This window comes from Cherax quadricarinatus, unplaced genomic scaffold (genome assembly GCF_038502225.1).
Source record: "Cherax quadricarinatus isolate ZL_2023a unplaced genomic scaffold, ASM3850222v1 Contig648, whole genome shotgun sequence".
NCBI lineage: Eukaryota > Metazoa > Arthropoda > Malacostraca > Decapoda > Parastacidae > Cherax > Cherax quadricarinatus.
This window is the reverse complement of record NW_027195674.1, coordinates 30,441-52,219: the sequence shown is the minus strand read 5'-3', so window position 1 is coordinate 52,219 and position 21,779 is coordinate 30,441. Positions and strand designations below refer to the sequence as shown.

General features: G+C 43.4%; 1 protein-coding gene across 2 annotated transcripts in view; it reads right to left on the bottom strand.

The window, feature by feature from the left end:
- LOC138851449 (zinc finger protein 570-like) overlaps positions 1–20,682 on the bottom strand; it is a 46,686-nt gene extending 26,004 nt beyond the window's left edge. Inside the window, exon 1 of one of the 2 annotated variants that reach the window (XM_070080587.1) lies at positions 20,611–20,682. The gene's annotated coding sequence lies outside the window, so the exon portion shown is untranslated. Of the gene's footprint in view, positions 1–20,379; positions 20,589–20,610 lie in introns of those variants that run through there. The other variant, XM_070080586.1, reaches the window with a different exon arrangement.
- Between the last annotated feature and the right edge of the window lie 1,097 nt (positions 20,683–21,779).

Below are 21,779 nucleotides of genomic sequence, written 5' to 3'. Positions count from 1 at the left end.
CATATTAGATGAATTGTAATAGATAAATAAGCTGTATAGCGATATTAGCATCATATTGAAGATGTGACACCTCTGCTTTGTGTGTAATACCTGTTGGTTCATGAGCGGCTCTGAGACAGAGAGACAAGCAGACAGACAGACACACAGGTAGACAGAAAGACACACAGATAGACAGAAAGACACACACAGGAAGAAAAAGACAAATAGACAGACAGAGACAGACACAGACAGACAGATATACAGGCAGACAGACACAGACAGATTTATGTGCAACAGTGAAAACAAATAAGAGAGTTCGAATGTAAGAGCCTTTCTTGCCTTCTTGCCACAATCTCCAGTGCAAAATTCAGACTTCCTCTTAGGGACCATGGTGAAATTTACTGTCCAGTTAGTACAGTTAATACAGTACGTATGATGCTGCTGATAGGGCAGGGTAACTCAAACTGATGCTGCCTGCATGGCGCGTTGCCGCTGCGCATATCGTCAAATATTGCACAGTGGTATGTATCAGCCGGCCCAGCCCAGCTGCCAGATGTACGGTCGTAAGTCGAGTGGAAGTATGTCGAGCAGGTCGTAAGTCAGATGGTAGGTGTATACCTGGAGACAGAAAGGGTGTTTTGGCATATTTCTTTTTTAAGCAATTCAGTAACCCATTTTCTTCTTCAGTACCATCAGGGCTTGGCGTTGGTTGAGTTAATTTTCCCAATAAGAAATAATGGAAATAGAATTAATCTGTTCCTGACACCCCAAAGTCTGAATTTTTTTTTTCTTTTACATGAAATATACATTTCCTTATATGGAAAGGAATGGGACATGCAAAATAAACACTAATTAAATGCCACTTACCTTTATTGTGGAGTTGTTGATGAGTGATGTGCCAGCAGCAGGGGAAATTCAGAATTGTCTATTGCTTGGAAGGAGAATCCCCTTCCAGAAGGACTTCAGGTTCCAAGTACTTTGGTGGGGTTACCTCCCTCCTTGGTTTTTTAATGCCACTAAGACCAGCTTGAGTCACTTGACCCCTGCCCAGAGAGCTCTGTTTCTCATGTGCCCTTAGGATTTCCCTAAAATTGGGACACATGAGTGTCATTGTACATGTACATTTCCATCATAATTCTCACCGTTTTTAACACAGGCTCGGCACTAGAAGCTTTCTTGGGACCCATGGTGGCTTATTTAGCAGTTACAAGCACTAGAAATACTAGTAGAATAATCCAAAATATATGGGAGGCACACGTGGAAACCAACCTCAACAGCTTGTAAACAATGGCACACTGACTCTTGGAGTGGTGGACAAACGTCAATGGTTAAGTTTTTCACCGTTGGTTAAGGCATTTTTTCTATGGCAAAAAGTGCCATTAGACGAAATTGCCATTACTTAATGCCGCCGTTAGTTGAGGGTCGACTGTATATATACAGTGGATCCCAGCTTAACGATCACCTCCCAATGCGACCAATTATGTAAGTGTATTTATGTAAGTGCGTTTGTACGTGTATGTTTGGGGGTCTGAAATGGACTAATCTACTTCACAATATTCCTTATGGGAACAAATTCGGTCAGTACTGGCACCTGAACATACTTCTGAAATGAAAAAATATCGTTGGCATTACATTACGTTGGCATACTGTTGGCATTACATAACGTTAAATCCGCATACCGATACATTTTATCGCTAAGATTTTGCCTCGCATACCGCTAAAAAACCCGCTCAACGCTGTTCGTCCGAGACACGTCTAATGTGCGGCCTGAGCCAGCCTCACATGTTCCACCGGTGGCATTGTTTACCAGCCAGCCTCCACGGTAACATCCAAGCATACAATCGGAACATTTCGTATTATTACAGTGTTTTTGGTGATTTTATCTGCAAAATAAGTGACCATGGGCCACAAGAAAGCTTCTAGTGCCAACCCTACAGCAATAAGGGTGAGAATTACTATAGAGATGAAGAAAGAGATCATTGCTAAGTATGAAAGTGGAGTGCATGTCTCCGAGCTGGCCAGGTTGTATAATAAACCCCAATCAACCATCGCTACTATTGTGGGCAACAAAACGGCAATCAAGGAAGCTGTTCTTGCCAAAAGTTCAACTGTGTTTTCGAAACAGAGATCGCAAGTGATGGAAGATGTTGAGAGACTTATTGGTATGGATAAATGAAAAACAGATAGAAGGAGATAGCATCTCTCAAGTGATCATAAGTGAAAAGGCTAGGAAGTTGCATGAGGATTTAATTAAAAAAATGCCTGCAACTAGTGATGATGTGAGTGAATTTAAGGCCAGCAAAGGTTGGTTTGAGAGATTTAAGAAGCGTAGTGGCATACATAGTGTGATAAGGCATAGTGAGGCTGCCAGTTCGGACCACAAAGCAGCTGAAAAATATGTGCAGGAATTCAAGGAGTACATAGACAGTGAAGGACTGAAACCTGAACAAGTGTTTAATTGTGATGAAACAGGCCTGTTTTGGAAGAAAATGCCAAGCAGGACTTACATTACTCAGGAGGAAAAGGCACTCCCAGGACATAAGCCTATGAAAGACAGGCTTACTCTGTTGATGTGTTCCAATGCTAGTGGTGATTGCAAAGTGAAGCCTTTATTAGTGTATCACTCAGAAACTCCCAGAGTGTTCAGGCAAAAGAATATCCTCAAGGCTAATTTGTGTGTGCTGTGGAGGGCAAACAGTAAGGCATGGGTCACTAGGGACTTTTTCTATGACTGGTTACACCATGCATTTGCCCCCAATGTGAAAGATTACCTAACTGAAAAGAAATTAGACCTTAAGTGCCTCCTGGTGTTAGACAATGCCCCTGGTCATCCTACAGACGTGGCAGAGCGACTTTATGGGGACATGAGCTTCATTAAGGTGAAGTTTTTGCCTCCTAATACCACTCCTCTCCTGCAGCCCATGGACCAGCAGGTTATTGCAAACTTCAAAAAACTGTACACAAAAGCTGTTTGAAAGGTGCTTTGTAGTGACCTCAGAAACTCAATTGACTCTAAGAGAGTTTTGGAGAGAGCACTTTAATATCCTCAATTGTGTAAACCTTATAGGTAAGGCTTGGGAGGGAGTGACTAAGAGGACCTTGAACTCTGCTTGGAAGAAACTGTGGCCAGAATGTGTAGACCAAAGGGATTTTGAAGGGTTTCAGGCTAACCCTGAGAGGAGTATGCCAGTTGAGGAATCCATTGTGGCATTGGGAAAGTCCTTGGGGTTGGAGGTTAGTGGGGATGATGTGGAAGAGTTGGTGGAGGAGGACAATGAAGAACTAACCACTGATGAGCTGCTAGATCAACTTCAACAGCAAGAGGCCAGACCTGAGGAAACTGGTTCGGAGGAGGGGAGAGAGAAATTGAAGACGTTGCCTACTTCAAAGATTAAGGAAATGTGTGGAATGTGGCTTAAAATGCAAACCTTTTTTGATGAAAATCACCCTAACACAGCTATTGCAAGCCGTGCTGGTGACTATTACACTGACACTGTTGTGAAACACTTTAGGGAAGTCATAAAGGAACGAGAGGTACAGGCCACTATGGACAGATATGTTGTGCGACAGAAGTCCAGTGACTCTGAAGCTGGTCCTAGTGGCATTAAAAGAAGGGAAGTAACCCCAGAAAAGGACTTGACACCTCAAGTCTTAATGGAAGGGGATTCCCCTTCTACACTAAGACTCTCTCCTCCTCCCATCCCATCAATCATCACCAGATCTTCAATAAAGGTAAGTGTCATGTAACTGTGCATGCCTTTTTCAGTTTGTGTGTATTGAAATAAATATTTCATGTGGTAAAAATTTTTTTTTCATACTTTGGGGTGTCTTGCACGGATTAATTTGATTTCCATTAATTCTTATGGGGAAAATTCATTCGCATAACGATAATTTCGCATAACAATGAGCTCCAGGAATGGATTAATATCGTTATGCGGGGGTCCACTGTATATGATCTTCTAGGTTTCCTCAGTGGTACATGCTTCAGCCTTTGTATGCTTCTATATTCATCTTCTCTAGGCAATGGTGGGGATTCAGGGTGCTCATGTCTGATTCCCAGGATATATCTGATAGCTCGTGGTTTATTTTTTCCCTGTCAATTCTATGGTTGTTAAAATTAAACTTACTGAACAACCCTTCTCTAACATTAGTGATGAAGTTCCCTAACCCTGAGTTAACCCTTTGACTGTCGCGGCTGTATATATACGTCTTACGAGGTACCGTGTTTGACGTACATATACTCATAAATTCTAGCAGCGTCAAATCAAGCAGGAGAAAGCTGGTAGGCCCGCATGTGAGACAATGGGTCTGTGTGGTCAGTGTGCACCATATAAAAAATATCCTGGAGCACACAGTGCATAATGAGAAAAAAAAAACTCTGACAGTTTTTTTTAATGAAAATGCCAACTATTTTCGTATAGTATTTATGGATGTATTCTCGTTTTCTTGGTCTCATTTGATAAAATGGAGAACATATTATAGGAATAGAAATGGAGCTCAAAGTAGGAGAAATGTTTGATTTTTGCAAATGTTCAAAAGTAAACAAATGACATCACTGTCCAATAAATGTCCAACTAGCCATTCTAATAAGCAGTCATGAATAGGTTGATGTTATTTATACAATTATTACAGTATTGCAGTAGTCTGCATAACAGTAAATCTTCTATTTTTGTTTGAATAAAAATTCAAAACAGAAAGCAAGAGTAATATCAGAGGGGCCTGGAGATGACTGATGAACAAAGAAAATGTTATTTTAGAGCCAGGAATGTCTGCATTGTTCATTCTGGACCTTATTTTGAAATTGTCATATTTTTTAGTTTTCTTGAAATTGGCCAAATTGCAAATTTCTGACCACATTATTAGGTAGTTGAAATCGGTAAATGGGCAGTTTCTTGTACTCAATCGATAGAAAAAATGGAGTTCTAAAGAAATAGCTATGAGTTTGGGCGACTGGAACAATGGAATTAGCCAAAAATAGGGCTCAAATTGCGCGAAATCGCTGATTTGTAAACAGCGCCGAGGTCGCTAACTTCGCAAGAGCATAATTACGTCAGTTTTCCATCAAATTTCGTTTTTTTGGTGTCATTACAATCGGGAAAAGATTCTCTATCATTTCATGAGAAAAAATAATTTTTTTTTTTTAAATTCCGTGACACCAGGAGACACCTCAGGATTGGGGGTTGCGACAGTCAAAGGGTTAATGCTCGTTTGAACTTATATGATGTTGTAATCAGAGTATATTGTTTTTTGTAACTGTTATATTTCTGATTAGTTCCTTGTTGTTTGTGAATATCAAATCTGGGGTATTTTCATTTCTAGTGGAATCAATTATCTGTTGGTTCAACGAGTACTTTTCACAAAGCCTCATTATTTCCCTGGTATGTGCCTGTTGGGCCAGGGTGCTTTCTGGAGATATTTCTGGTATAACATTGTGTTGATTCATCCTCCATTTTACATGAGGGAGATTAAAATCTCCAAGGAGTAAAATATTTGGTGTGGGATTTTCCAGCCTGTCCAGGCAGTTACCTATCTTCCTTAACTGATCTGTGAATTCCTCAGCAGTTGCTGATGGTGGTTATATATATACTAGGATAATTACCAAATTCCTGTTTTTAACTTTATTGCCTAGGATTTCTACTATATGATTCTGTGCAACAAAATCTTTTACATAGTCCTACTCCTCCCTGTGATCTATTAATTCTATCATATCTATACATGTTATAGGTTTCTATCTTTAAATCTCCATCAACAACATCCCTTGTGTGTTTCTGTAAGTGCTCCAAATATGGCATTCGCTTCTGACAGGAGCCCACTGACATAACTAACATTGTCATTTTTATTTGACTTCAGACCCTGAATATTTGCAAATATGAAGCAGGAATTACCATTTGAGATGTTTTGGTTTGCTGTGTGTTTAGTTAGCACCACTGGTGATGTACTACCTGGTATGTGCTATTGCAAAATTGCAGCAAATTTTCAACTAATACACTGTAAAATTCTGCCCCAGGGATGAAGAGCCACACTCAACTGGATCCCCGAGCCACGTCAGCATCCCTGAAAACGACATGGCAGACAAGACTGCCAAGACCATCAAGCTGGAGGCATGGCTGAGGACCTCCATCTGCACCAGCCACAGGTAAACAACCCTGTGGGCCGCCAGGGTGGCCAAGAGCCCACTGCCAGATCCAGAAGATTCCAGGAGCCAGCAATGGTATGACAGGGTGACAGAGGAAGCCCCTGCTGATTATGCAGAAGCAGGACAGGGAGCTGCGGGTGAGTGTCACCACCTGCACCTTGGGTATCCCACTGCCAAATGACTTATCAAACGAGCGAAAGAGCTCTGCAGTCAATGCAGCTAGATGCTCGTGGGGCCCCTTCTGCACTACTTGCCAGACTGCCCTGCAACAATGCTCCCTCACTACAGACACTTCCTGATGGCCCTGATTGGATGGACCCAGGAGGACGAGGCGGCACATCTGGTGTATTTGGCCATCCAGGACTTGGAGACTCTGCTCCCAGTCATTGCAGCCCAACCACCTCCCCACTGAAGGCATTGTGAAGACCTTCTGCTGGAACCCTTATACAGCCTCTCCTCACTTACTCATCGGTAAACGAGTATGTCGCTAAGTGAGGAGAAGCTGTATTATCCTTGTCCTTCACCCCATTCCTCCTCTTTCCTCTACTATAAAAAAAAACACCCTGTGGGGGGCGATATTTTATTTTCAGAATGAGGAACAGCTGATTCTTATGCAAGAAGAAACTACCCTGCAGCACCAGTGACCCCACCCTACTCACAATGAGAGGTACTCCACCGATGCCACAATGGCCAACTCAAGACCATAATGGCAGTAGTGACAGCAAGTGTCTGAAGACTTAGAGTTGACACCCTCTTCCCAAGGCATGACCACAGCACAAGAAACAAGAAGGAAGACAACGAACCACCCTCCCCACCTCAGGGAGTCACCGCAAGATCTCTGTGCAAGACATCTCACCCAGGGGATGTTGTTCTTGTCCCATTGGTGACTTGGCCAATGCCAGGTCACCAACTGGACAAGACCCAGGCCAGGAAAATACGTACCAGTGAACCATATCAAATCAAACTGAACCATAAAATTCGACTAACATGGTGTCACTTCTGGAGGAAAAATTTGGAGTGGCACGAGCTGGACTGCAGGACTTTTCCATTTCATTTTGTGGGTTCACAGGCAGCCTGCCTGTAGGTCAGACCATTGTCTTCCCCTGCCTCCCCTGTCCTGCATCTCATTGGTCTGTACATGTGTGTCCCATATTATTATTATAATCAAAACTAAGCACTAAATCACCAGGGTCATACAGCACTCCAGGGTAAAGGTTGTAAGGTCAATGAAGAGTGCTAAAAGAAGTATAATCAAAAGGTTGTGTAATAAATCTCTTGCAGTCAAAACGTCAAAGAGGGAGTCTGTGTCAAAGGTGGGGCCATCAGCAAGGAGGGAAGATAAAGTAAGGGTGTTAGAGCAGTGATGACATCATAGGTAAATTCTGCGTGGTCGCTAATAGACTGGACAGTCCAACAGAATATGGCAAACTGAAAGTGGAACCTGACAGTTTGCACAGAGTGGAACTGGACGCTTCTCCATATGATACCCATGAGTGAGAAGTGTGTGCCCGATGCAAAGACAGGAAAGCATAGTCTCCTAAACATGACACTGATGATAAGACGAGGATCCTAAAGTTGGCTTGACAAGAGTGTAATTTGTTATAAATCAATTCAGGCCAACGTTGTCGTCAACAGTTGTGAAGATGGCTAGAGATTGCAGCAAAATAATCTGAGAATGGAATACCACTCTATGAAACTGGAAGATCGTGTACCGCTGATCACGCAGCAGAGTCTGCCTGCTCATTGCCCTGAATATTAATGTGCCCAAGTACCCAGCAGGAAACGATTTCTTAGTTTTTGCTAGAAATGCAGCGCAACCAAAGTTGTATACGAAGAACTAAAGGACGAGGCAAATTAATTTTTTTGTTAGCTTGCAAAACACTAACGGAGTCCGAGACTATCACAAACTGTGAGGTAGGCATAGATGCAATATGGATAATTATGAGAATTCCATATAGTTCAACTGTAAAGATGCTAGCTAAGTCTTATAAATGACCTCATGCAACACTGTCTGGGAACAGTTTCAAACCCAATACCAGCAGAGTAAACTGCAATGGCCTGAGAATGAAGCTGGAGGTGTTTAAGAAAAAGGAATTGAGAAGCCACCGTAAGTATTTGAGCTTTTGAACATAGCATTGGAGAAGAACAAACACGAACTGTCAGAAAACCCCAAGGGGGAAGAGAAAGGTTAGATGTCAGATGAACATGTAAAGGGGGCAACTGAAGAGAAGTCAAGAGCGAGTGAAGACAAAGAGAATAGGGATGAGGTAAATGAATGACGAATAAATAATGAACCTCTACCAATGTCCATTACTATCCTGCACGTAGAAGAATCGTGAATGTCATGAAAGAGGACAAAATAATGGAGGCAATGGACATCACAGTGATCGTTCGAGGATGGAGCATTTGCCAACGCATATACACTCTCGACAGGGAAGGAGAGAAAACCACCTAGACTGAATGCAGTCAAAGGAGAGTTTAACGATCCGCCCTCCATGAAAGATGCGCAAGGGATTAACCCTCTCGGTGTCAGTCCCGTTGCATCATGACTTTGAAGCCAGTGTTGGTCCAGCAAGATGATGCCATGAGTTCAGCTCAGCTCAGATAAGCTGTAAGCAGTATATTTGGGCCTAGATACAATAGAATGGGTCTATGTGGTAAGTGTGCACCATATAAAAAAAATCCTGCAGCAGTGGATAATGAGGAAAAAACTGCAACCGTGTTTGTGGTTCAAAACAGCGAATTTGCAGTGTATTTTTGCATGTTTTTATAGTTGTAATCTTGTTTTCTTGGTCTCACTGGATAGAATGGAAGATACATTCTAGATATAGAGATAATTTTGTTTAGTTTCAGGACTGAAAGTAGCGGAAATGTTCGATTTTTGATGTTCAAGAGTAAACAAATCGCATCTCACGTCCAATACATGTCAACTGGTGGATCTAATATTTGTTTACGAATGTGCTGATATTATTTATACAATTATTGCAATAATGCAGTAGTCTGCATAACAGTAAATCTCCTGTTCTTTGTGTGAATAAAAATTCAAAATGGAAAGCAAGCGTACTATAAGAGAGGCCTTGAGACAGGACTAATGAACAGAGAAAATGTTATTTTAGTACCAGGAAAGTCTGCACTGTTTATTCTGGACCCTATTTTGAAATTGACCTTTCTTGAATTTTTTTGTGAAACTGGCCAAATTACCAATTTCTGATCACTATTAGGTAGCTGAAATGGGAAATTGGGCAGTTTCTTGTACTCAGTCGATAGGATAAAAGGTGTACTAGCAAAATAACTATAAGTTTGGTTGCTGGAACAATGGAATTGGCCCAAAATAGGGCTCAAACTGGGCAAAATCGCCGATGTGTAAATATCACCAAGACTGCTAACTTTGTAAGTGCGTAATTCCATAAGTTTTCCATAAAATTTCATACTTATGGTTTTATTACCTTTGGAAAAAGGGTTAAAGAGGTTCATCTGGCTATGGTAAGTTGCTCTCAGGGAGGTAATGTGAGGTTTCCAGGACAGTTGGTGATCAAACAGAAGGCCAAGAAATCTGAACGTATCACGTTCAGTGATACAGGAGGCATACAGGTACAATGGAGCATCAGAGACAACAGAATGTCTGGTGAAAGTAATTTGGTGAATTTCAGCGCCTGAAAATCTAAACTTGTATAATAACCCAATGGGAAACATGGTTGACAGCATTCTGGAATAAGGCTGTTACTATTCAACAATTAGCACCTGCACAGGCTATTGCAAAGTCATCAACAAAGTGGTGAGTAAATATTAGATGGGAGACAGTGCCGGATTTACCTATAGGTTTGGCAAGCTGAAGCCTCTGGCCAAGGTGTATAATATTTTTGAGAACATGGATGATTTAGTGTCTATCTCATAACTGAACTTGAAATTGACTTTTGAAATGCTGAGGGCAGTCTTACAACAATGCTGCAAATATGGCTGGCAGGTACAACGGTATGCAGCAAAAAAATCATTGAAAAAACTAATTTGCAAGATTTATTCCATGTGCTGGTCACTCTTCAAATTTGGTGGGCCATTTGGCTGTTGATTGCTGTTCTGATGCAGTGAACTATCAAAGAAATTTATACCTTGTTTTCATCCTCCACAAACAGATGAGCAGTTCCAAAATAATTTTTGCAACTTCAGTCAAAACTGTCAAAATATTTGTCAAGAGACTAGGTGGGATGCACATGCAAAGGGCAAAGAAGCCATTTTGGAAAGTTACAGTGCTATCACTGAGGCCCTCAGTCATTTGTACTCTGATGTTAATGAGGGTGATACCGGGCTTCAAGCTAACAATCTTTTACAGAAAATGGAAGAAATGAAATTTGTGTTTATGCTGCATTTTTGCACCCATGTGCTAGGTCATTTTCACAAGATCAGCAGAGCCATTCAAAAATCAGAAACTGTTATTGAGTACCTGTGCATGTTTGTACAGTTCACTTTGGGATTTTTTAAGCAAAATTAATGATTTAGATTAGCTTTAGCAACAAGCGAAAGCCACCTTGCCAAATGTTAACTACAGAACTGTTACAAGGAGACACAAGAGTAAGGAATAGCAAGGATATGACAACAGTGCACCTCATCCTGATGCCTTAGATGAGCTTTCTTCAAGAGATAAGTTTAGAATAAAACCCGTTATTCCTATACTAGATGCACTTGAAGCCAATTTAACCTTTTCAGGGTCCGTGCCGTAGATCTACGGCTTTACGTTCAGGGTCCAAACTGTAGATCTATGCCATGAGCTCAGCTCACTCTGATAAGCTGTGAGTGGTAAATTTAGGCCTCAATATGAGAGAATAGATCTATGTGGTATGTGTGCACCACATAAAACAAATCCTGCAGCACACAGTGTATGAGAGGAAAAAACTGAGACTGTGATTTTCGATTAAAACAGCGAATTTGCAGTGTTTTTCCTATGTTTTTTATAGCTTTATTTGCGATTTTTTGGTCTCATTTGATAGAATGGAAGACATATTACAGAAATAGAGATGATTTTGATTGGTTTCAGCAATGGAAATGGCTTGAAACTGAGCTCAAATTAGCGGAAATGTTAAATTTTTGTCGATGTTCAAGAGTAAACAAACGACCTCACACGTCTAATACACGCCAGCTGGTGAGTCTAATATACATTCACAAATGTGGTGATGATATTTATACAATTATTACAATATTGCATAACAGTAAATCTTCTATTTTTTGGTTTGAATAAAAATTCATTATGTGAATAAAAAATCAAAATGGAATTAATTTGTAAAGCCTCAAAATGTAACCAATGAGCAGAGGAAATATTAGTTTAGTGCCAGGAATGCCTACATTGTTTATTCTGAACCCTATTTTGAAATTGGAATATTTTGAACTTTGTGTTAAATTGGCCAAATTACCAATTTCCAATCACTTTATTTTGTAGTTGAAACAGTTGACTGGGCGATTTATTGTGCTAAATCGATAGAATAGAAGTAATACTAGTGAAATAGCTAAGAATTTTGTCGACTAGAATAATGTAATTGGCCTAAAATGGGAGTCAAAGTCAGCAAAATCACCGATTCGTAAATATCGCTGACACATCAAAATTTGCGAGAGCATAATTTCGTCAATTTTCCATCAAATTTCATACTTTTTGTTTTATTACCTTCAGAAAAAGATTCTCTACCATTTCATAAGAAAAAATAACATATTTTTTTTTTTTAAATTCTTGGACCCTGGTGCGCACTATGAAATTTGGCTTCTGGGCCCTGAAAGGGTTAAGAAGAGCCACTGTGTTCAGTGATGCTGCATGTTTTCCTTTCTTGCTAATGCTGATAGAAGTATACGCAAAAGATGTTGAGCTGAAACTTAGAGATGAACTTACATACTCTTGTTTTATTTTTATTTTATTTATTTTTATTTATTTTATGTCTTTGCAAACAGTACATAGAGATTTTATATTTACAATATTGGGTTGCAATGCAAAGAGAGCCTCTATTATGCCTAGGCATTATGAGCCAACTTACAGTCTACTTAACACTAAGGAGTATATCATAGTTGTACAGTAGGATAGTAATTATTTCATAGTTGTACAGTAGAATATTAATTATGAATGAATCAAAATTTGTATAATACAAAGATATATTTATATTCGAAAATACTTTTTGTGAAAACAATGATTCAATTTTATTCCTGTCAACAATGGATAAAAGGTTCAAAGTGATTGTTTCAGTTATGATGTGGGAGTACATAGGTGAGTATGTGTGTACTGAGTATTTAGCATTTAGTCTAGGGTGATTAAGTGGCTTTTGAGAAGAGTCATAAATTGATTTTCAGACTGGGTTACTTTAATATCTTCTGGTAATGAATTCCATATTTTGGGGCCCTTCATGTGCACAGAGTTTTTACACAGTGTGATATGGACACGAGGTATATCAAAAAGAGATCTGTGTCTTGTGTTGTGGTCATGTGTCCTGTTTAGGTTGGTGAGGAGAAGTTTGAGTGGGGGGTTTATATTTGTGTGTATTGTTCTGTGTATGTAGTAGGCACATGAATAAGTATGGATGTTCTTAATGGTGAGCAGATTCAGACTTTTGAAAATTGGTGGAGTATGCTGGCGGGAGTGGGAATTTGTTATCATTCTTACTGCTGCCTTTTGCTGGGTTATTTGGGGTTTTAGGTGATTGGATGTTGTTGATCCCCATGCACAAATTCCATATGTAAGATAAGGGTATATGAGTGAATGGTACAGTGCCAGGAGAGCTGATTGTCGAACGTAGTACCTTGTCTTTAATAGTATGCCTGCAGTCTTGGAGATTTTCTTGATTTGTTGTATGTGTGTCTGGAACTTAAGGCTACTGTCAAGGTGGATACCTAGGAATTTTCCCTCTGTGAGTCTTGTGACTGATGATCCATTTAGCATTATGTTAATTGGATCATTTGCAGCTTTGTTTCCAAACTGAATGAAATAGGTTTTATCAGTGTTCAGGGTAAGTTTGTTAGTCATCATCCAGGCAGATATTTTCTGTAATTCAGCATTGACTGTGTTTGCTAGTATGACTGTGTTTGGGTGGGAAAAGACATACGTAGTGTCATCTACAAATAATATGGGTTTGAGTAGCTGTGATGCATTCGGTAGATCATTGATGTAGGTGAGACAAAGGCATAGGCCTACAGACCATTATCAAATTATATATGTACAAAGAAAAAATTCAGATGGCCTTCCCTAATGTGGAAGCAATCTTACAGCTATTTCTTAGCATAATGGCTACTAACTGCTCGAGAGAGGTGTTTTTCAAGCCTCAAAAGAATTAAAAATAAATTAATGGCTACAATGTCTCATGAGAGTGTCCACACTGAGCATTTTGTGCACTGAGTGACAAACTTAGATAAACAAATTTTGAGGATCTTTTGGATGATTTGCTATGGGGAAGGCAAAAAATAAAAATAAATTTAGTCACAGTTTATTTGCATTCACCACAGACCCATTCTCACCTGACTAGGTCAAAATTTACTGCTCCAAAATATAAATCTATGCGAGTGATACTGGCATATATAATGTAGATTTATGTAAGAGACAGTGGAAGAGTTAAGCATAGTTTATTTCTTAATATGCATTTTAAAAGAATACATATATGTATTTTAACTAAAACAATAAACTTACAATTTCATTTTTCTAAAAAATCCTGCTTACAAAGATCAGTTATTGCAAAAAGTTTTTCAGAGTGTTACTTTTAACATTTATGGTTTTTTCAATCACTACAGTATTTAACAATAACATCTTATGTCTTTAGAGGAGGAATTGTGAACTGCGAAATTTCAAATACACGTCATCCTCTTCTTCACTGAATTTTGTTTAAAATACTCTTCCACCTTTCTCTAGTCGTGAGGGTGGGGGAATGTGAGGGGCCTCACAAGTGGATTAGCCTAGGGCCTCTCACCATCTAAATCGAGTACTGCCTGGGTGGCTAACACTTCCTACCCTGGGTTATCCTGGATGGTTAACACTTCCAACCCCGGGTTATCCTGGATGGTTAACACTTCCTACCCCGGGTTATCCTGGGTGACTAGCACTCCCTACCCCAGGTTATCCTGGGTAGTTAACACTCCCTACCTCGGGTTATCCTGGGTGGCTAACACTACCTACCCTGGGTTATCATGGGTGGCTAACACTCCCTGCCCTGGGTTATCCTGGGTGGCTAACACTCCCTACCCTGGGCTATCCTGGGTGGCTAACACTCCCTACCGTGGGTTATCCGGGGTGGTTAACACTCCCTACCCTGGGTTATACTGGGTGGCTAACACTCCCTACCCTGGGTTAACCTGGGTGGATAACACTCCCTACCCTGAGTTATCCTGGGTGGATAACACTCCCTACCCTGGGTGGCTAACACTCCCAACCCTGGGTTATCCTGGGAGGCTAACACTCCCTACCCTGGGTGGATAACACTCCCTACCCTGGGTTATACTGGGTGGATAACATTCCTTACCCTTGGTTATCCTGGGTGGATAACAGTAACTACCCTGGGTGGATAACACTTCCTATCTTGGGTTATCATGAGTGGCTAACACTTCATATCTTGGGTTATCATGAGTGGCTAACACTCCCTACCCTGGGTTAACCTGGGTGGATAACACTCCCTACCCTGAGTTATCCTGGGTGGCTAACACTCCCTACCCTGGGTTATCCTGGGTGGATAACATTCCCTACCCTGGGTTATCCTGGGTGGATAACACTCCCTACTCTGGGTTATATTGGGTGGCAAACACTCCCTACCCTGGGTAATCCTGGGTGGCTAACACTCCTTAAACTAGGCTATCCTGGGTGGCTAACACTCCCTATGCTGAGTTATCCTGGGTGGCCAACACTCCCTACTCTAGGTTATCTTGGGTGGCTAACATTCCCTACCCTGGGTAATCCTGGGTGGAAAACACTCCCTACCCTGGGTTATCCTGGGTGGATAACACTCCCTACCCTGGGTTATCCTGGGTAGATAACACTTCCTACCCTGGGTTATCCTGAGTGACTAACACTCCCTACCCTGGGTTATCCTGGGTGGCTAACACTCCCTACCCTGGGTTATCCTGAGTGGCTAACACTACCTACCCTGGGTGGCTAACACTCCCTACCCTGGGTTATCCTGGGTGGCTAACACTCCCTACCCTGGGTTATCCTGGGTGGCTAACACTACCTACCCTGGGTTATCCTGGGTGGCTAACACTCCCTACCCTGGGTTATCCTGGGTGGCTACCACTCCCTACCCTGGGTTATCTGGGGTGGCTAACACTCCCTACCCTGGGTTATCTTGGGTGGCTAACACTCCCTACCCTGGGTTAAACTGGGTGGATAACACTCCCTACCCTGAGTTATCCTTGGTGGATAACACTCACTACTCTGGGTGGCTAACACTCCCGACCCTGGGTTATCCTGGGTGGCTAACACTCCCTACCCTGGGTTATACTGGTTGGATAACATTCCTTACCCTTGGTTATCCTGGGTGGATAACAGTAGCTACCCTGGGTGGATAACACTTCCTATCTTGGGGTTATCCTGAGTGGCTAACACTCCCTACCCTGGGATATCCTGGGTAGATAATACTTCCTACCCTGGGTTATCCTGGGTGGATAACATTCCCTACCCTGGGTTGTCCTGGGTGGATAACACTCCCTACTCTGGGTTATACTGGGTGGCAAACACTCCTTAAACTACGCTATCCTGGGTGGCTAACACTCCCTACCCTGGGTTATCCTGGGTGGATAACATTCCTTACACTTGGTTATCCTGGGCGGATAACAGTAACTACCCTGAGTGGATAACACTTCCTATCTTTGGTTATCCTGAGTGGCTAATACTCCCTACCTCGGGTTATCCTGGGTGGCTAACACTCCCTACCCTGGGTTATCTTGGGTGGCTAACATTCCCTACCCTGGGTTATCCTGGGTGGATAACACTCCCTACCCTGGGTTATGTTGGGTGGATAACACTCCCTACCCTGGGTTATCCTGGGTGACTAACACTCCCTACCGTGGGTTATCCTGGGTGGATAACACTCCCTACTCTGGGTTATTGTGGGTGCCTAACACTCCCTACCCTGGGTTATTCTGGGTGGCTAACACTACCTACCCTGGGTTATCCTGGGTGGCTCCCTACCCTGGGTTAACCTGGGTGGCTAACACTCCCTGGTGGCCTGGTGGTTAACGCTCTCACTTCACACGGTGAGGGCCTGGGTTCGATTCCCAGCCATAGTAGAAACATTGGACGTGTTTCTTTCCACCTGTTGTCTATGTTCTCCATCAGTAAAAATGGGTACCTGGGTGTTAGTCGACTGGTGTGGGTCGCATCCTGGGACACTGACCTAAGGAGGCCTGGTCACAGACCGGGCCGCGGGGGCGTTGACCCCCGGAACTCTCTCCAGATAAACTCCAGATACCCTGGGTTATCCTGGGTGGCTAACACTCCCTACCCTGGGTTATCTTAGGTGGATAACAGTCCCTACCCTGGGTTATCCTGGGTGGATAACATTTCTTACCCTGGGTTATCCTGGGTGGATAACAGTAACTACCCTGGGTGGATAACACTTCCTATCTTGGGTTATCCTGAGTGGCTAACACTCCCTATCCTGGGTTATCCTGGGTGGATAACACTCCCTACCCTGGGTTATCCTGGGTGGATAACACTCCCTACTCTGGGTTATCGTGGGTGGCTAACACTCCCTACCCTGGGTTAACCTGGGTGGATAACACTCCCTACCCTGAGTTATCCTGGGTGGATAACACTCACTACTCTGGGTGGCTAACACTCCCGACCCTGGGTTATCCTGGGTGGCTAACACTCCCTAACCTGGGTTATACTGGTTGGATAACATTCCTTACCCTTGGTTATCCTGGGTGAATAACAGTAGCTACCCTGGGTGGATAACACTTCCTATCTTGGGTTATCCTGAGTGGCTAACACTCCATACCCTGGGATATCCTGGGTAGATAATACTCCCTACCCTGGGTTATTCTGGGTGGATAACATTCCCTACCCTGGGTTATCCTGGGTGGATAACACTCCCTACTCTGGGTTATACTGGGTGGCAAACACTCCCTACCCTGGGTTATCCTGGGTGGCTAACACTCCTTAAACTAGGCTATCCTGGGTGGCTAACACTCCCTATGCTGAGTTATCCTGGGTGGCCCACTCTCCCTACCCTGGGTTATCTTGGGTCGCTAAAATTCCCTACCCTGGGTTATCCTGGGTGAATAACACTCCCAACCCTGGGATATCCTGGGTGGATAACACTCCCTACCCTGGGTTATCCTGGGTGGATAACACTCCCTACCCAGGGTTATCCTGGGTAGATAACACTTCCTACCCTGGGTTATCCTGGATGGCTACCACTCCCTACCCTGGGTTATCCTGGGTGGATAACACTCCCTACCCTGGGTGGATAACATTCACTACCCTGGGTTATCCTGGGTGGATAACACTCTCTACCTAGGGCTATCCTGGCTGGATAACACTCCCTACCCTGGGTTATCCTGGGTGGATAATACTCCCTACCCTGGGTTATCCTGGATGGCTATCACTCCCTACCCTGGGTTATCATGGGTGGATAACACTCCCTACCCTGGGTTATCCTGGGTGGATAACACTCCCTACTCTGGGTTATCCTGGGTGGAAAACACTCCCTACCCTGGGTTATCCTGGGTGGATAACACTCCCTACCCTGGGTTATCCTGGGTGGATAACACTCCCTACTCTGGGTTATCCTGGGTGGCAAACACTCCCTACCCTGGGTTATCCTGGGTGGCTAACACTCCTTAAACTAGGTTATCCTGGGTGGCTAACACTCCCTATGCTGAGTTATCCTGGGTGGCCCACTCTCCCTACCCTGGGTTATCTTGGGTCGCTAAAATTCCCTACCCTGGGTTATCCTGGGTGAATAACACTCCCTACCCTGGGATATCCTGGGTGGATAACACTCCCTACCCTGGGTTATCCTGGGTGGATAACACTCCCTACCCAGGGTTATCCTGGGTAGATAACACTTCCTACTCTGGGTTATCCTGGATGGCTACCACTCCCTACCCTGGGTTATCCTGGGTGGATAACACTCCCTACCCTGGGTGGATAACATTCACTACCCTGGGTTATCCTGGGTGGATAACACTCCCTACCTAGGGCTATCCTGGCTGGATAACACTCCCTACCCTGGGTTATCCTGGGTGGATAATACTCCCTACCCTGGGTTATCCTGGATGGCTATCACTCCCTACCCTGGGTTATCCTGGGTGGATAACACTCCCTACCCAGGGTTATCCTGGGTAGATTACACTTCCTACCCTGGGTTATCCTGGTTGGCTACCACTCCCTACCCTGGGTTATCCTGGGTGGATAACACTCCCTACCCTGGGTGGATAACATTCACTACCCTGGGTTATCCTGGGTGGATATCAGTAACTACCCTGGGTGGATAACACTTCCTACCTTGGGTTATCCTGGGTGGCTAACACTTTCTACCCTGGGTTATCCTGAGTGGATAACACTCCTTACCCTAGGTTATCCTGGGTGGCTGACACTCCCTATGCTGAGTTATCCTGGATGGCTAACACTCCCTACACTGGATTACCTTGGGTGGCTAACACTCCCTACCCTGGGTTATCTAACACTCCCTACCCTGGGTTATCCTGGGTGGATAACACTCCCTACCCAGGGTTATCCTGGGTTAGTAACACTCCCTACCCAGGGTTATCCTGGGTTAGTAACACTCCCTATGCTGGGTTATCCTGGGTGGGTAACACTCCCTACCCTGGGTCATCCTGGGTGGCTAGCACTCCCTATGCTGAGTTATCCTGGGTGGATAACACTTCCTGCCCTGGGTTATCCTGGGTGGCTAACACTCCCTACCCTGGGTTATCCTGGGTGGCTAACACTCCCTACACTGGGTTATCCTGGTTGGCTAACACTCCCTACCCTGGGTTATCCTGGGTGGTTAACACTCCCTACCCTGGGTTATCCTGGGTAGCTAACACTCCCTACCCTGGGTGGATAACACTACCTACCGTGGGTTATCCTGGGTGGATAACACTCCTTACCCTGGGTTATCCTGGGTGGATAACACTCCCTACCCTGGGTTACCCTGGGTGGATAGCATTCCCTACCCTGAGTTATCCTGGGTGGATAACAGTAACTACCCTGGGTGGATAACACTCCCTACCCTTGGTGGCTAGCACTCCCTACCCTGGGTGGCTAACACTCCCAACCCTGGGTTATCCTGGGTGGCTAACACTCCCTACCTTGGGTTATCCTGGGTGGCTAACACTTCCTACGCTGGGTTATCTTGAGTGGGTAACACTCCTTACCCTAGGTTATCCTGGGTGGCTAACACTCCCTAACCTGAGTTATACTGGATGGCTAACACTCCCTACCCTGGGTTATCTTGGGTGGATAACACTCCCTACCCTGGGTTATCCTGGGTGGATAACACTCCCTACCCTGGGTTATCCTGGGTGGATAACACTCCCTAACCAGGGTTATCCTGGGTTGGTAACACTCCCTATGCTGGGTTATCCTGGGTGGATAACACTCCATACACAGGGTTATCCTGGGTTGGTAACACTTCCTATCCTGGGTTATCCTGGGTGGATAACACTCCCCACCCTGGGCGATAACATTCCCTACCCTGGGTTATTCGGGGTGGCTAACACTCCCTACCCTGGGTTATCCTGGGTGGCTAACACTCCCTACCCTGGGTTATCCTGGGTGGCTAACACTCCCTACCCTGGGTTATCTTGGGTGGCTAACACTCCCTACCCTGGGTTATCCTGGGTGGTTCACAATTCCTACCCTGGGTTATCCTGGGTGGATAATACTCCCTACCCTGGGTTATCCTGAGTGGGTGACACTCCCTACCCTGGGTTATCCTGGATGGCTAACACTCCTTACCCTTCGTTATCCTAGGTGGATAACACCCTACCCTGGGTTATCCTGGGTGGCTAACACTCCCTACCCTGGGTTATTAACACTTCCTACCCTGGGTTATCCTGAGTGGCTAACATTCCCTACCCTGGGTTGTTAACACTTCCTACCCTGGGTTATCTTGGGTGGATAACACTCCTTACCCTGGGTTATCCTAGGTGGATAACACCCTACCCTGGGTTATCCTGGGTGGATAACACTCCTTACCCTAGGTTATCCTATGTGGATAACCATCCCTACCCTGGGATATTCTACACAGTAATTTACAGAAGTTACTATGTATGATAATTGTGTTTGTGTACCTAAATAAACTTACTGTACTATGTATCACTGGGAAGTGTAAACCCGTAGGGGTCACACAGCTTGTGGATCACTCAATTTAGATCCAAAATAAGGAAGGATAACTGTGGTTCCTTGGATCAAGATCCGTCAGGGTCATCATCAAGGCACCTTTATATATCACATGTATGGCAAGCGGTGGTAAACCCGCACGGGAGGGGTCCAGCTGGCAAGTGAGAGCCACAAATACGAGACAAACCAGACTCACCACTGTTTACATGTGAGGTGTTTACATACGGTGTTCCAACATCTACACTTAATTGTTCAATTATTATATAGAACTTCTGTGATGTATTATATTCATAACTTATAATATACTTGACTCTTAAATGTACTATCGGTATTTTACACCTTCTAGTGTATGCCTTCATTAGTAGTGCAGGGAATTTAATTAATAAAATGTTTAATTGAAGGAAGAGTTTCGGATGAAGTATTGACTGGTGACTCCAGCTGTGAATCCGGATTTGTCTTCACCCCTGAAGAACCTTGCTTATTAATTATTGAGACTGTTCTTACAGATCAAGTGGGCAGGAAAAGAAAACATAAACCTTCCACTATAACTGACAATAAAAACCAATGTAAATACTATAATGATCTAGAGCTACGCAATCTAACACATGCAGCAGCTAGGAGGATTGGTAAAGCATACCGTGAATGTAGAACCCCAGACCTGATCAGAACGTTCCAAGCTGCACTAACAAATGCAAGTAATAGAAAGCAAGAACTTAGGCAACAGGAATGGGAATAATTTGTTTGTGGATTAAATAGGTCCACCCCTTTAAGTTTGGCTTTGAAAGGTATAAATAAAATAACCAGGAAAAAGTCTGGCAATGTTGCTCATCCCTTTCCTCTTGAAAAAGCAAATGACCTCATAAATGACTGGTTCAAAACATCCAGGCATGAAAACCTTCCATTTCATATTAGAAAAAAATTAGAGAGTACTTTTGAAAAAATGTTGAAACTGATAAATTTTATGAGCGATCGTGTTACTGAAAGAAATATCCTTATTGGGGTCAATATGCTTAGGCTAGCCCATTCAAACCCCTGCACAGAAGCCCTCCAAACTTTCCTTATCACTGGTGAACATCCTTCCAGAAGGATGGAAAAAACTGGAACCGAACTCCGCATGAACCAGCTACGTGATCTATGACAAGTTAGACAACAGAGACATTTCCCTGCTCCATGGGATATTACCCCATTCCAAACTACCATTCCTACATTTCCCCCCAAAACTCTTCTTATATCACAACCAAAGCTTCGTCTTGAAGCCAAACATGATGCCTTAAGCTGTACTGATAACTTAGTCACACAGAACACTCTTTCACAAATTATTTACGTTGATGGTTCTGTTCACCAGTCCACTGGTGTAGCTGGTAG